Source organism: Ixodes scapularis, unplaced genomic scaffold (assembly GCF_016920785.2).
Source record: "Ixodes scapularis isolate PalLabHiFi unplaced genomic scaffold, ASM1692078v2 ptg000460l_1___fragment_5__unscaffolded, whole genome shotgun sequence".
NCBI lineage: Eukaryota > Metazoa > Arthropoda > Arachnida > Ixodida > Ixodidae > Ixodes > Ixodes scapularis.
Window position 1 is genome coordinate 254,401 of NW_024609984.1, and position 16,785 is coordinate 271,185.

Consider the following 16,785-nt stretch of genomic DNA (forward strand, 5'->3'; position numbering starts at 1 on the left):
GTCTGAGCTGAGACACTGATTTCAGCAAGCTGGCCCCGGTGTCTTACCTGAGCATCTATTTATTTTAGAAGGCAGTACAAAGTTTTTTATATACTAAATAATGAAAAATAATTCACTGGAAAAGAAAGTTTATCATATAAAAAAGTAAACATAAAAAAGTCGGTAGGCTTTTCCGAGATTTTATACTTGAAGAGCAACTGAACCGATTAATCGAATATTTAATTAAAGGGCACCGATTACTAATGAAGCTCTGTTTTATTTTGATATTCATTATTGACAGGCGTAAGAGAACTGAGAGCCTCTGAAACCCTTCACCTGAATCCAACCCCCGCTTCTGTCTCTTTCAGAATCCTGTGGTCATGCCCCTGTGTGGTATCCCCTTCCTTGCCCAGCCCTCTGCCCTGTCCACTACCGAGCCTGCCGCCGACCCTGCCACCGAGTCTGCCCAGGCCCCCGTGGTTGCACAATGTTTAAAATATATTTATTCGATCTAAATAAATTATGAACTGTCAAACGTTATGAACAATTCATTTGCATGCTTTAATGATTTCTAATGTGCCCAAATATGGTCAAATTGCCGCATTTATTAGATTTTAGTATAAGAAAGAAAACGGTGCTTCAGGAAAAAGGGAAAGATATTTGCTTCGTTCTCTGAACTGTTTTTGTGACGCTGGTTAGAACACTGGCTGAAAAATAGCATCTAATAATGTCATAGACAATAGATGCAAAAATTTGCCAGTGTATTAAAGTGGATGCCAATATTGGAATAGCCGATATTTAAGCCAATGTTGGAAGAGCCAGTGTGTAAGGCGTTGGATGCCAATGTTGGTTCAGCCAACGGTGAAACTTCTATGCCAATATTGGATAAAAAAGCGGAAACCACGTTGCTCCAACGTGGGCTAGAACGTTGGCAAACCAGTGGTCCAACATTGGCATCAATGTTGGACCACCATTGGATCGGGTAGCGTTTTTGAAAATGCCAACGTCAGACCAATATTGGAACCATTTTTTGCCAACATTGTGCCAACGGGGGTCCAACAACGGTGTGCTGCCTGGGTACGTTCTGCACCGAATGCAGTGTCTCTCAATCAAGCACAAGCGTCTAGTGACTGTGATTACGGTGCTTGTCCAGGGCAAGAATAGTGAGGAAATCGACCTTCACAGGCAGACTGGATAATAAGTGCCTGTGACAACTTGTGATCCTTTCCAGCCTGATCTCCATCCACATTTTTGCCTGGAACATTCTAAATGCGCGGGTCGTCCAGATTTTCGTAACTGGTGCGAGTTGCAACAATAAAACATTCTCTAGCTAGTGCTGCGCGTCTTGGTCGTCTCGGTTCTCTGTTGGTCTATACCAACATGTAATCGACAAAAAGAGCTGCTTGAAGCTCTGTTCTTTTTTCACCTATTACGTCCAAGCTGATTACATTTTTTGTGATTATATTTCTGTTACGTTACTAGAGCCTCGCACACTAACTCCTGAGTGTGCAACGCAAAAATAAGATGAGATAACCAGAAACACGTTGCAGGTGTCCTGAAGTCGCTGGCACAAATTTTGAGGAATGTATTTGGAAAAGTATTTGGAAGAGACCAAACACATTTGGTTGAATTCGTATCTTGTACTTAAATACCTTTTTGGAAATGTAATTAGGTTCGTAATTAAATACATTTTGACGAAGTATTTTGTATTTGTATTTCGATACATATTTGCATGTATTTTGCCCATCCCTGTTTAAAGCGAAGTAATGCATCTAAAAAATTAAAGTGTATTTTTATTGCGGGACTGAGTTCAATATATATTTTCGAGGCAAATCAAAATACCGACACCGACGCGCGTGTTCGATTTTGCAATTAAATCACCATCATAATGTTTCTGCGCCTCAAAACGTATGCTCGAGGAAAATATTATTGTGGTCTCTAAGAGTCTATATCGCAGACTGGAAGAAAAAAATTGTGAAAACCTTAAATGTCACAAACATCTAAGTGCAGCTGTACTGTTCGTTCTGTCGTATTTGACCTTTTTTATTATTTCTCTGGAGTGAGGGAGCTGCCCTATGCTATACGCTTTCGTTATGCTGTCATTTATATTTTTTGCACCCAATATAAGCGCCGGCAAAGCGTTATTTACTCAAAAAGAAGAAAACTACGGCCGCCGCAATGAGCACGACTTTGCACATTTTTATCTTTTCTGCGATTATGCTGTTCATCATTCCTGAAGGTATGGTTTTATTTTTATTTCTCTATCTGTTTGGAGACGCAGAATACTTCGCAAAATTTAAGACTTGCTAAGCTGCAGAGCGTATCTCTTGACTAAGATAATATATATGTATAAAATATATATTCTAGAACGCAAATTCCTAACTGAAATCGTAAGGATTTTTTTTTATTTAAACGTTCAGAGCAGACCTATTACGAAATACAAAACCGCGTATCATAAATCCTAATTTGCACCCTTGCCTCTAGGTGTGATATAGCGAAAGCTTAAATTAGATCAAGTACCGTCAGTGTGGGATGAAAAATTACATCTAAATTGCAATATGTCTTGTTTTATATAGATTAAGCTCATTCTCTTAAACTGTGAAACAAAACTTCCAATTGAACTATTCGGGCGCTTGGTGCGTCCATGGGGGGTCGTTTCACTTCATGCATTTCTGTTTGCTTGGTCATTTAAATCTGGGTGCCAAAAGCCGCAGTTTAAATTACTTCACGTAGAAACTAAAGTGAACATGAACTAAAAGAAACCGTTGCCTCATCTACAGGTACTGGTGACAAACCACCTAAGAAAAAGAGCCAGCAAAAGACTCCGGTAAACAACTTTTAATAATAATGGTGTAAGGCGCCAAAAACAACGGACACAAGAAAGAGATCAGACATACAGGCGCCTTTTTTTCTGATTTCTTCCTTGTGTCCGTTGTTTTTTGCGCCTTATACCATGATTTACAACGTTCACCAACTAGCCCAACTACGAGTTTGACCTACTGTAATTTTGTTTAAGAAAATTATTAAATGCAATTAAAAGAGCTAACAAATCTCCAACCAAAGAAGGAAATGATATTATGCGTTTCATATTTCCTCTGTCAAGATTTATTTTCGGTTAACCTGCATAGAAATACAAAAATCGGTAATTAGAACTCCTACAATAAAAGCTCACGCTAAAGGCAGTTTGAACTTTAGATTTATTGCAGCAACCGACTATACATCTTATAAAACAATGCTGCAGGACACGTTGATTGTCGCGTTCGAGCGTTTCCAGAGAGAATTTTTCAGCTTGTAGCAGTTTTACGTTTGGGGTGTTGCTTCTGTAAATGCACGAATCGTGTATACACCATTCCGTTAAAAAAATAACGGCCCAGTGTTAAACAATAACAGTGCAGTGGTGCGTGACATCCATTATGGCAAACGGGGGAGTACGCACCGAATGCACCAACATATATAGACCTTTCAAAAAAAGGGCTCCAGGCCGGTTCTATTTTCAGTGTTTGGGAGTATGGCCAGTGATTTGCTCGATATCTGAGCAACGAACATGCGCGTGAAGGGCTGAGGAGATCGCACGCTGAATTGAGCACTTGTAAACGTTGCAATAATGTAAATTCGAGAACAACGCTTTCTGGAATTACAGGAGCGAAGATGACGCGTGTTCAGCATTAATGGTAAAGCCCCTCTGTCTTTGAAAATGTTCCGCCATTCAGTATTTTGGAAATACTCGAGACACATGCGCGCGCCATTTCCGGGGTGAATATGGTGTCCGAAATCTAAAGGCCCGTTCACACTCTTGCGACTGCTTGCGACCTCTTAAACCTGGCTTCCTTAAAACTTCTTAAACCAGAGAACACACTGGCGCCATCTATTGGGAAGCAGTGTAAACTCGGCGGTCCGGCATATTTGTTTTTATTTCTCGCGCAATATCCTTTCTTTTTTGGCTCGAAAAACTTTTGTCAATGTTATAAACGAGCCTTTCTATGGGTATTACGCACATTTGACCTCGGAAATCCCGTAAAACCTTCGCTTTTGTGAAATGCAGTTCTAGAGTCACCGCATAGATGGCGCCACAATGTCAGTGTGTTCCCTCATTCTAGAAACATTTAAGAAGTTGTAAAAGATCTCGTCTCTCTCAGTCGTACTCGGTCGCAAGAGTGTGAACGGGCCTTTACACAATGCTGTGTTGTGCTGCAATGATCTTGCCAAACGCTGCGCGTCACATGTGTCTCTTGCAGCGACGCACCTAGCTCTACTTTTAAAAATGAAGGGGACATATTTAATGGACGCTGAGTGTGCGTGAGCACATGGGTTCCTAGCATTTGCTTCATCGCTAGAAACCGTTCCACCAAAGTGGCAGCTGCCAGAAGCCGTTTTAACAAATGGAGTGTGCGGGCAGAAATGGATAGAAAGGTAGATATAAAAGCGCGCGCGGACGCCAGAGCACTGACCGGGATGTTTATTGTGATTAGCAAAGCTTGCTGGCTTTGGTTCTACTCGCTGTTTAAAAGCGTTCAAGCGGGAACGCCAAAAAACGGATGCAGGCATTCTGCGTTCGAACGCATTTGAAGATTGTGTGGACACAAAGGCAGCTAGCTTTCTGTTTACCCATCAGTCATTTCAACCAAAGCTTCGGCCATCACAGCCTCGGACGCGGAAGATCAGCGCCAGCTGGTTATCCTAGCCGATGAGGCGAGCAAGGCCAATGGGACCCCGGTAATAGGGACCCCCCCCCCCCCCGGATGAACACCCGAAGTCGTCCTTGATGACCTCAATATACTCTATTCTTTCTCTTGGTGTTCTGACGGCCCGCGCGCTCTCATTTACTCCCTTAGGTTCCACCCATATAAAGAACAGTGTTACTTTTTTCCGCGGTTATTGTTTGAGAACATGAGGTGCTGCAATTGAGTCGATGCACACGACTATATAGTTACTGCCAGCCTGCGAAACTCAGGGTATGGTGAGTCCCGAATTTATTATTATCGATCAGCAGCGAATGATTTGGTATGCTCGATAACAACTTCGAGGAAATTACAAATGGAGAATCTTGAACATGATATGCCCCGACCCGGGTGTTTTAATCTGCCAGTTACTAAAGACAAATAGCTAACACCATCACTTAGAGTAAGCTCTGCTTATTTATTACAAAACTCCCTTGTTTTATTTTTCTTGAAAACATTCTATTGCACCACAGTCCCGCGCAAATTTGATATTTTTTGTATTTTTTATCACATAAGCAATTTTGAAATGCAGTAAAATTACCTATTAAAGATAAAAACCCATGACCGATACCTGCGCAGTTCTTCAGTACTTATTTAGCTCTAGCACACTTTACTCAGTCAATTGGAATATAACAACTTACTAACCGGAAAATATTTAAAAAATGCGGGAAGGAAAGAAGCAAAACAGGGGTGCTCGAAGTTCACGCACAACGGCACAAACTTAATTACTACCAGGTTCTGCTCGTGTCCAAAATTATTAAATACAGCCAAAGTTACCTTTACGTGAACGCTCATCATTCCCCCGTCCTCCTGTTCGTGTCAACCGTCCGTGTCGTATTTGAGTCTTTTTTCGCCCTGTTTTGTTTGCGCCGTTTAACGTTTTAACGGGGGACCAGTCGACAGGCTATGCTTGCAACTCTCCATGTCAATTTTTAAGTATTGATGAGTACGCATGCATAGCTTCGTTATGCACTCAAGGTATAACCGAGCGCATGTCCACTTTACCCGAGGCAAAGACGGCATTGTGAATCCACCACAACAAGAATTAGGCACGGCTGTAAAGCTATAATACACCTGTAGAGGAAGAAAACCACAAAAAAGAATTATATGCCCCAAAGAACACGATTGCAAAAGGAGAGAGCGGAAAGGCGAACGAGACACAGGGTGTTTACGACTCGGAAAAGGCTTGCAAAAACTGATGAACCGTCGATATGCTTGGGGAGGACGCCAGGATAGCAAACAACACATGTAAGCAGACGGCGAGCAAGTGTTCCAAAATGCGTCTTCGGCGCATTGTAAAATAACAAGGAGTACGCCAATCAATGGACGACAGAAGGACGCGCCGAGATCGCTTGGTGATGAGGCAGCCAAGCCCACGCAGTCATTGGTTGCGGTAGGGGGTAAACAAAAGCACGTGGGCCAATTTGGGGAAAAAACAAACGCACGAAGTGGGAAAAAGGCAGACGATCTTGCAAACACTATAGCAAAAAACAAAAAGAAAAAAAAGAAACTTGTATAGCGTAAGAAAAGTTGCGAGGCACGATAGTAATGTGCAAAATTAATATGTTATAATTTTCAGAAAAATGCAAAACCCAGTTTCAACACGTTGTGCCTCGAAGAACACAATAAATACAGAGCCATGCATGGTGTCCCACCTCTGAAGAGCAACTCAAGGGTAAAGTGTACACGTTACTTACACTACCGGGCTATCGATCTGTGTTAATGTTTGTTCTTCTTTACATTCTTAAATTTGTTTGAATAAAATAATGCAGACAACCGTACTAACGAAACCACTTAAGAAAAAGCTTAGATTTTCGCCATTTGATTCATTCAGATTAACTTACACTCCAGTTAAATGCAATTTTTACTTGCGGTTTGCCCCCTGCCGAATTGCATTTTTACTGCGTTATGGCTGAAACATTCCATGGCTGAAACATTCCATGTTAGCAGTCACGTAACAGTAGCGACATCGCTCATCTACGATGCAAAGAATTTGGCCTTTCTACTCTTGAAGTGTTGGGACATTTCATAAAAGATTTTTTGTAAAAGGTAATCGTTTTCTTTTGTGAAAAACAACGCTTTTAGCGGGGCGTAAATCACTAGTGTTACTAATAAAAATGTAAGTAAGCACGTATTATGATTTAACTAAATATTCCTTTTAGGCCCAGATTTTCTTTCACTGCATGTTTCTCTGGCTGCTGCTAGGATATATACAAAGTGTTTAATATTTATATATGTAAGCGAGCGAATTATATATTCATCCGGTTCGGTTTAAAAATACATTTTTTCCTGTTTTCAGTTAGAGTTCGTATTTCGTTAGACAACACGAGTGCAAGTACCTACAACTTCGGCAGCTTGCATACTGCTCGATGAAAATAGAACTTAAAAATCAATCATATATTCCTAACATATTCTAGACCCTGCAGATGGTTGAGACGAAACGTGTAGGTCCAAAAGCGCAAAATGTCTAGGTCCGTTAGTCCGTAACCGTTAACCGATCCTGGGAAAAAAAAAAAAAAAAAAAAAAAAAACGCTGATCGCTGCCAGGGATCGGACCCCGCTCACCGGAAGCCGAGCGCGCTGCTCATTGAGCTACGGGCTCAGTACGCCCGAAAGGGGAGGAGCAGAAGGAGATGGCTTGAGAAAGCGCGAGGAGCGGAGAGAGTTTTGAAAAGGCAAGAGAGAGAGATGCAGAAAAAGATCGTGTAGAAGAAGCGCGCGGAAAGAGAGTGGAAAGGGCAGGAAAGCGCGCTTTCTCTCTTTTGGTGGCCCCTAAAATTCTGCACGAACATTTCGTATCCTTGTGGTGCTGAAGGGAGGCGATCGCAACCTCAAGAAGAGACAATGGTTTCACGTAATCTTTTTTATAAGAAATCACTGCCCTAGGCGCCACCGGTTCTAAAAGCACGACCAACCCTAGAAAGATTAAGGATCATCCTGCTCTAGGCACCGCCCACCCTTTAGCCACCCCGTTTAAACGCGATTGGCAGAATCGCCAAAATGCCGCATATTTTTTTCAAATTTTCTTCATAGAAATAATTCTGAAGATTTTGAATTTGCAGCGGTAATAGCCACATAAGGAATATTCCCCGTGAACATATAATGCTACTAAAGAATAAAATAAGGCCCACATAAAAATTTGCAGTTTAGATAATCAGAACAAACATTGCGGCTATACTTTGTCTCATCCAAAGGCCAAAACCAGGGGCCGCAGGTCCAATCAAGTTCCACGCTAAACTATGACATGCTTAACATTGACTAGGGGTGGTTGATTCATGCTCAGAATCCAAAAGTGCTGCGTCATATCTATAGTTTCGACACCGAAAAGAGTTTATGTCGTGGCTTTCTTGGCAATGTACAACTGTTGAGTCAGTCAGTGCTATTCGATTCGAACCACTCTCCGCGCATCCCATCAGTGATCCGAGACGCGACCATCGATTCGTGTATTGAAGTGAAATACCACACAATGTTTTAGCGGCTTGTGATTGGATCTGGCAGTCCGCAGTTTTTGCCTTTACTGCATCGTAGGGTGAGACGAAGAGTAGTAAGCCTACCGAAAAGTGACTCTTCACCCATGGAAGAAAGGACCATTACTTTTGTGAAGATTGGGACTGAAGCCCTGCCCCCGGCTCTTCGGCGGTGGCGGTGGTTGGGTAGGCGACATTAACGCCGTATAACTTCTTCGTTCGTTAAAGCGTTGTTGGTAGTTGTCCGTCGAACAAAAATAAAAGAACGCGTTATTTTAAAAATTTTAGAAAAGCAAAAAAGAAAATAGCGCAGAATTTTTTTTATTGGATTGCAAGAAAAAAGTCTATCGATCAGCCAATATTTATTGACACAAGCCGCTTTCCAAGAAATATTCCCTGGGAAAAAAAAAAAAGCTTTTTGGAGATCACAACGCGAAGCACGAAGTCTACATAACTCTGAGAGAATGTGGACAAATATATTGATCCGAAGTATAGTTTAAATATTGAGACCTATTCTCATTTTAATGTTCTTGAATCATTTTGAGTGTTTTCAGGGGAATTAGTTTTGAATGCACTCTGCGTCAAAGTTTACCATGTTAAATGAGTTTGAGAGGTCCTCGTCTCTACTTTTTGTCTCGTCTACGTTTTGATGTTTCTTTCCTACTCAGTCTCAGGTTAATTGAACATGGTTAATATTCATCAGCTCACCTGCACCATTACCATAATTTTAAATTTGAGTTCATTTCGTGTTCGAGTCACAGTGGAAACGCGCCAATGCAGCTTTTTTTCTGCTTCTTGTTGACCGAATAGTCAGGGGAATATGTAAGTTGGTATGGATGGTATTTGAAGATGTTAAGAAAAGCAAATCAAGCATCCTACTTTCTGGATTCTGAAGATTTTTAAAACTTCTGCTAAGAACCGCTTGCTAAAGCTCTCCTAGGTAGTACTGAGGTTACTATAACCTTAAAACATTAAACTTAAGGGTGGAAAAATGACTAAACCATATTACTGGCTTTATCTATTTAAGCATTTACCTAATGAAGTAAGTTGCTGGGCTATATCCCAGACTTAATTCATTAGGTAACAATGTCACGACTATAGTCGTCACATTATTACCTGCAAATAAAACAGCGCAAAAGGTGCAACGACAAGGATGTTGTTTATAATCTCTCGTTTTTGTATAATTTGCGCTATATTATTTTTGCATTCGCGGACGATATAAAAAAAACAAAACGAGTGCGTTACTCAGAAAGTTTGCGCCGCTACCCATCATATGAAAGCGCAAGCATTATTGTGCGTAAACACGAAATGCGCATGCCACGAAACTGCTGTTATCAGTCAGAGAGCAGGATGATTCCGTGGGTCCTTGCAAAGTCCACCTAAGATATGTGTTCAGAAGCATCATTGATAGATCTTCGATTCAGATGAATTCTCCCTTGACAATCTTCCATAGCTGATAGGCGTCGATTAGTAAGCTGATACAACATGCATTGTGTGTCTTGAGTTAAAGCATGCGTTAGCGGGTGTTTTTTCTTGTTATTGAAGGGGTTGCACAAACCCGTGGTCTATCGGCGGCAACTCGATGTCCTTGCATATCTGTGGAACCTCTACCACTTCTGCCACGCACTCTCTAAGGTGCAAGTGGCTCTTGAGTCTTATTTGAAACAACCTCTTTTCTTGCTCCGGCCGCTGGGTTGACCCGAAGAAGTCGATGTAGAGTGTAACCTCCGCGAGTACTCTCATTTTACATTGACTAGAAACGTTTCCTCGAACGAGTAAATGTTGGCTTCCGCTATCCGTTATTCATTCTGCATAAGACTAGATTTCCTTGTCAGGAGCCATGGTATGAATGCCTGTACATCGATCTGCCTTTTTTTATTATTTTATTTTCCACTCAAAAACATGCAGGGCCTGGGTATCACGTCGGCATGATACTTTAGTTTTCCATTGTTGGGGTAACACATAGGTGCCTCGTGTCTTCCACTGTATATACCGTACAAAATACGGCGTCTGCAGTATCGTGATTGTTGAGCTCGCATAATGAACTTGTAACAACGCCTGTCTTCTCATAGTTTCTTTATTTCTTTTAATAATTGGGCGGTGACCCACACCTCCGTTTTACGTGTACGCGAGCCGCAGAAATAGCATTATGTTTCAGATATGCTTACTCTACTGTGGAGCACTACTACTGTTGGGTCTGCGACTCATCATGCAATGGGTTCGGGAGACCGACATCAGTCTTCGGTGAATTGGTTCGAACCATAATTTTTATCTTTCACTATACATCAATGGTTAAAAACTCCAAACATTTCGTCACGTGTCCGCTCCCTGATTGTGCTGTCGAAGACGTACTTTACCCGCCGAAGCTCATTTTGCCATCGTAATCCGTAGCGATGTTCTGCAGGAACTTCAGCAGCATCTTGCGCAGCATGGAGGAGTAAAAAACATGGTCACTTCCTAGACATTTGTACAGTGCCCAGTGTGTTTCGATAGTCTAAGTTGTCGCTATTGAATCTGGCCTGCGGTAGACACCTTAGCTTTGCTAGGTGGTCCTGTACAATTTGGCGTCGCGAAATAGTTCCTTTATGAATTCTACTGTGTCTGAGAAGCAGGAGTCTTTAACTTGAATACCGGCGATAGCCTTAGAAGCCCTTCCGGTGAGAAGTGTTCATAGGTACTGGAACTTGCCCCCGTTTCCTAGAGGCACTTTGTTCATGGTCGGTGTTGGTAAATATGTCCTAGAACAAATACCACTGTCCGCTGCGCCCGTCAAACGTCAGCACCTCTAGGTTAGGTATCTAGGTTTATCTGACACTTACTAGACACCGTAGCCAGTGTTTTACATTTATTTGTGAACGCGAGTGGAAATATATATTATTCCGGTTTGCTTTAAAATGATGTTACTTTTTTGTTCCTGTTTTCGATTAGGGTTCGGGTTTGGTTAGACAGCTTGAATACAAGTACGTATCATTTCGGCAGCTTACATACTAATCTATAAAGCTGAAATTAAAAAAAAAAATTATACATGCCTAACATAACCTAGACCCTGCAGAGGGTTGAGACGAAATGTGTAGGTTAAAAAGCGCGGATCGTGTAGGTCCGTGAGTCCGTAACCCCTAAACGATGTTGAAAAAGAAACGGTAATCGGTGCCAGGAGTCCAACTGCGGTCACTGGCGTAGAAGCCGAGTGCGCTGCTGACTGAGCTGCGCGCCCAGCACGCCCGAACGGGAGGAGCAGAAGCAGGTGATCGGAGAAAGCGCAAGGAGCGGAGAGGGTTTGAAAGGAAAAGAAAGAGGGAAGCAGAAACAGGTTGTGTAGAAAATGCGCGCGGAAAGAGAGCGGAAAAGGCAGGAATGCGCCCCCCCCCCCCTTTTGGTGACCCATAAAATTCTGCGCAAAGACTTTCCATCTTTTGGTGCTGAGGGGAGACGTGCGCAGCCTTACAGAAGAAATGGTTTGTCGGAATTATTTTTATACAAATCCCGCCCTAGGCGCCACATGTACTAAGAGCACCGCTAACACTAGAAACACTAAGGATCATCCTGCCCTGGGCACCACCCACCCTATAGCCACCGCATTTAAGCGCGTTGGCAGAATGGCCACAATGTAAGCAATTTTTTTCTCCAAATATTGCTAGAACTTTTAGACGACGACTGCGTTCGGTGACTGATAACCTGACTATATCACGCACCGCGCGCACTGCCACTATCCCACTATCTCTATACGAGGAGCAGTAAACAGTTTCGCTCACTCTGACTGGAGGTAGTCAGTGGGAAGAGGCAATGGTAGCAAGCTTTGTGTGTACAAAGTATCCTTCCGATCAAAGCTCGGCGACGTTACGTCACTAAAACACATTAGGCAAGAAGGTAAAGGAGCTTAGTCGGTGTATATTCTTAGGACGCCATTTTAGTACATTCGTAGGTGTCAAGCTTTAGGTAGATATGCGTGAGAGTAATGATAGAAACATTACACTGATCAGGTCATCACCAACAATGTCTGTCTTGTTTATGTCTGCTGGTGTAGCTTGTCACGAAGTCTCGAGCCTGGGCAAAGCATCTTGCAAGTAAGGACACTACACATGGCATTCGACATGAATATCTCCCAGGCATTGGAGAAAATATCTATTGGATGACCTACGCCCAGAAGCCATATTCTCAGTATGGTAAGTTTCACTGAGGCACTAAAAATAAACTTTTTAAACTATAGCTACGTGACTTTGCTACCCGTTAATAGAGCCAGAACTAAAGAATGGCAATGCTAGCTGGATGCGACTTCATAGGTAGATTTGGGGTATTTTAGATTTTATTTATTACAAGCCCGCGTATATTTTAGAGTCAGGCTATATATTATCAGTATATTTCTGAACTCTCGAAGTACCTAGTTTTCAGCCTAACACGTTATTTACATTACGACAGAGGCACAAATAATTCTGTTACAAGATTTGTTTCTATAAGATATTTAGAAGCCGAAATACTTTTTCCCCTTTCTCTTGGTATGAGCATCACATAAAAAGTATACTTATTGAGTACTTAGTGCACTAAATGAAAACATGATTTTTTCGCTCTTTATAACGCAAATAAGTATTTTACAAATGTGCTGATAATAGGCTAAGAACAGACTTTTTGAACAGCTGTAATACGACAAAAATACGCATTTAGTTGTGTGATGTATATTAAAAGCACACTTGTAGTAAACCTCTAGCAGGGGAATAAATATACTTCATGTGTACTTTACGAGTCACGTACGCGGCGTGCCACGTACGCTACACTTAGCCTGTAATCACCAGGTATAAACAGCCGATGTTATCAGACACATACGCGGCGCGTGTCAGAAGCGTGGGAAAGACACGTATCAGAGATGTCGTCACCGCGGCTCCCATCACTTGATGTTAACCACGTGATTTTCCCTGGGTTCGAGTTGCGTCCGACAGAGGAAGCTCACGTGATGACACACAGGGTTCGTGTTGAATACGAGGGAGGGCGCTGCGCCTCGCTCACATGACGGTCACGTGACATTATTTGAATAGCTGCGCGGTAAACGACTTTTATTAGCTAAAAAAGGCTCTGAGGCGGCTGGGAATCGACCTCGCTACCTTGTGCGCAGCAGCCCGACACTCTACCCCCTAAGCTGAAAGCACATTTTTTTTTATTGCATGGGATTAGAGGACGAGAGGACACATCATAGGTTACATAGGCAAACATTATGATCTAGAACACTTTGATATTCATTAAGCTGGAGAGCAAAGGCAACCAGTCGGGCAGAATTTCGCGACACTCGTATATACTTTTGATTTGGGCTACACACTGAGTAAAATAAAAACTCACAGGTTTTGGTGTCTGAATGGCGTTTCTTACATCCATCCGAGATTTCCAAATACTATATAAACCCAAGAGCATAATGAGATCATACGGCACAGTGTCTTCCGAAGAAACAGGCAGGAAACGTATTGAATGCGGTGAAATGTTAAAGTCTTTTTTCAACGTGCGCTGCAGGACATATCCCAGAAGAAAATTGCGTCCCAGCAATCAATAAAAACATGTTCTGTAGTTTCTGGTGTTTTGCACAGTAGACAATTTACTGTCCATGGAACGAATACCCCTTTTTCATTTAGCCATACTTGGTCGGTAATACAGAACAGTGCAACTTAAAAAAGAAAGTTTTGGCTGCTGGAGGTATTCCCATCTTTTTTACGCGACATAATACATCTTGACCAGGGCAGTCTTCATAGATCGTGCGATAGATTGGTGTTGGGAAAAGAACATCCACAAGGTCGAGCTGGAAGCACATTACTTCCTAAAGGGCTTAACTCCTCTTAGTTGTCCGTGTGTGCAAATCAGATCACGTGTTTTCCCGCTACTTGGCTTTTGTAATATAGGTAAAAAATAAACCCCACAGGGGGGACATGAATGCGTCATTATCGCAGGTCATGTGACGATGTCGTTATCCGTATGTCGCGCAAGTCAGATCACGTGTTAGAGCTGTCCTGCTGCTTGGTTTATGCAATCTGGTCTTCGACCCGCTAAGTTTGGGCGTCATGTGACGGTCCCAAAAGACACCAGCTGGGTCCCGCTCAATTGGGGGGTGAAGTGACGGTAAAATTTTGGAGCTCGCGGATCGTGATATATCTTGGTCCAGCGTAAGGCTCTAAAGTAGCCCTCCTAAAATTTGGGGCCAGCTCGTTAAACTTTGTAAAGACCCAGCGAATTTCGGGAATAGGCGCCATCTAGTGTTCAAGCTGTGATGTGGTCCTCGTTAAAATTGGGTGCCATCTGGTTGTAAAAGCTTCGACCTGCTATAAATTTTGGGCGTCATGTGAAGGTCCCAATTAGCACTAGCTGGGTGCCGCTAAATTGGGGGTGAGGTCACGGTAAAACTTTGAAGCTGGTGGACCGTGTTAATTGTTGGGCTAACGTAGAGCTTTGAAGTGAACTTGCCGAATTTTGCGGGCCAGCGCAAAGTCTTGAAGCAACAGACCATGCCAGACCCAGTGATTTTTTTTTTAATTTTCTGGATAGACACCATCTAGTGTTAGAGCTTTGAAGAGTTAAATGTTAAAATTGCTGACATCTTGTGTTAAAAGCTTCAACCCGCTAAATTTGGACGTCATCTGCAGATTCCCGTAGCACCAGCTGGGTGCCGCTAAATTTTTGGCTGGGGTCCTACGGTAAAACTTGAAGTTCACAGGCCGTGCTACATCTTCGCCCCAGCGTAAAGCATTGAAGTGGCCCTGCTAAATATCGGGTTCCAGCGTAAACTTTGAAAAGCTCACAGACCGTGCTGGACCCAGTGAAGTTTGGGATAGACGTCATCTAGGGTTTGAACTTTGAAGCGCTCATCGCTAAAATTGCTCACATCTGGTGGCAGAAGCTTCGACCCCGTAAATTTGGGCGTTACGTGATGGTTCCTTAGCACATCTGGCAAGCTGTTTCCATCTAATTTTGAGGGGTGACGGTAAAATTTTGAAGCTCACGGACCGTGCTAAGTTCAGACCCAGCATAAGGTTTTGAAGTAGCACGGCCATATTTTGGGGGCTAGCGGCTTGGGTGTGAACTTGCGACATCTTTCGCGGAAAAGGTGAATTGCTTGTATTTCTAAGGTGTGCTCATCCGTATTTTCACGCTCGCGCAGGTCCGGGCTTTGTGCGGATGAGTTTCCAATTCCCTTTGTACATGGCGTGCGCCTGAATCCCTTTGCTGGCGTGAACGTTTAGCATTATCGCGCGACATCTCTCGCAAAGTTTAGCGTCACGTTAGTAGATGGAGTCAACTCTCTCTCGCGCGCGCGTGACATCTCTCGATAATTTTAGCGTCATCTGTCTGCTGAACGGAGCAGTGTGGGAAATGGAACGGAGCGTGGGCGCATCCATACGCGCTAAAGAGGAGACTGATATAGTGTTTCATTTTTTTTTTTATTCTCGTTCGCTCTTTGAGCACGCACACTTATAAATTCAGACTCGGCGTTTAAATTCACTCTACACAACAAAGACATCATTAGAAATACTTTAGACAAAAAATGTACAACGGAAGCAGTTTCAAGACAAATCCGAAGCAAAAAAGTTGTGAAATGACATCTCACGAGCAACGCGCGATACAGTCCAAAAATATTTACGAGGTCAGAATCTTCGACGAGGAGAGATATCGCTCGTTTCCGTACACTACCGGATTATAGAATAAAAAAAATGTACAATACAAGATGTTTCAAGAATCAGGACACACCGACGGCAAAAAGTTTGGGAAATGAAATCTCGCCAGCAACGCGGTATACAGTCTAAAAAATATTTACAAAGTCAGGGCGTGCGATGAGGATATGAAGATCGCTTGCATCCGGGAATGCTCTTTTGGCAGGCGCAGCTTTGTGGGGGATCCTCTCCAGCCTGGACCGACAGATGGCATACCGAAAGCTGTAAAGAAAATTCGATAGGGCGTGCAAGTTGATCGGCTTTTCGTTTACCCGCCCGAACGCATTGACATTTTTCCGCCCTTTTTCCAACCAATGTCGGCGAACGCGTTTCTGCCAAGTAATGCTTTAGTACAGTGGCGTAGCCAGGATTTTATTTCGGGAGGGGTTCAACGGCACTCCCCCCCCTCCTCAATGACGGAGGGCGCAGCTCGCCGACACGGACAGATTAGGGAGGCGCTGTTAAGATAAAACGGGTAACGCTGCATTGTCATTTTCAAAACGGAGCAGGCTTCATTTACAGGAATACGGGCGGGGTGGCTCACTGTTCTACTGTCGTCGGAATTGCGACCCACCAACTTTAAAAGCTTCCTCACAACACACAACTTTCTCCGCTTTTCGTAGTAGCACTGCAATAACAACGCGTGAAGGCCAGACAAAACACAAGGATAGCTATACTTTCACACAAAAAAAATAAACAGCAAAAAAAATTTTTTTTTTTTTACATTGAAAAATTGGAGAAATTGACCACGCGCAAACACCAGGGGCCCATATTTAGGGCGAAAGTAATTCTGAACAATCACAGAACCAAAATTTAGTATCTATTAAAGGTTTAACAAATTCGTGCTACAGAACCAGATGCCGAAGGAAAGAGAGTGTTTTCTTTGCTAGGCCTCTTTATCTTGCAGCGTGATCCAAAGGCAGCAGCAGCATATCCTCGGGG

The 16,785-nt window shown here is 42.9% G+C and overlaps 1 pseudogene; it reads left to right on the forward strand.

Moving 5' to 3' along the window:
* Window positions 1-2,157: 2,157 nt before the first annotated feature.
* The window catches only part of LOC115330655, a 38,534-nt pseudogene continuing 23,906 nt past the window's right edge, over window positions 2,158-16,785 (forward strand).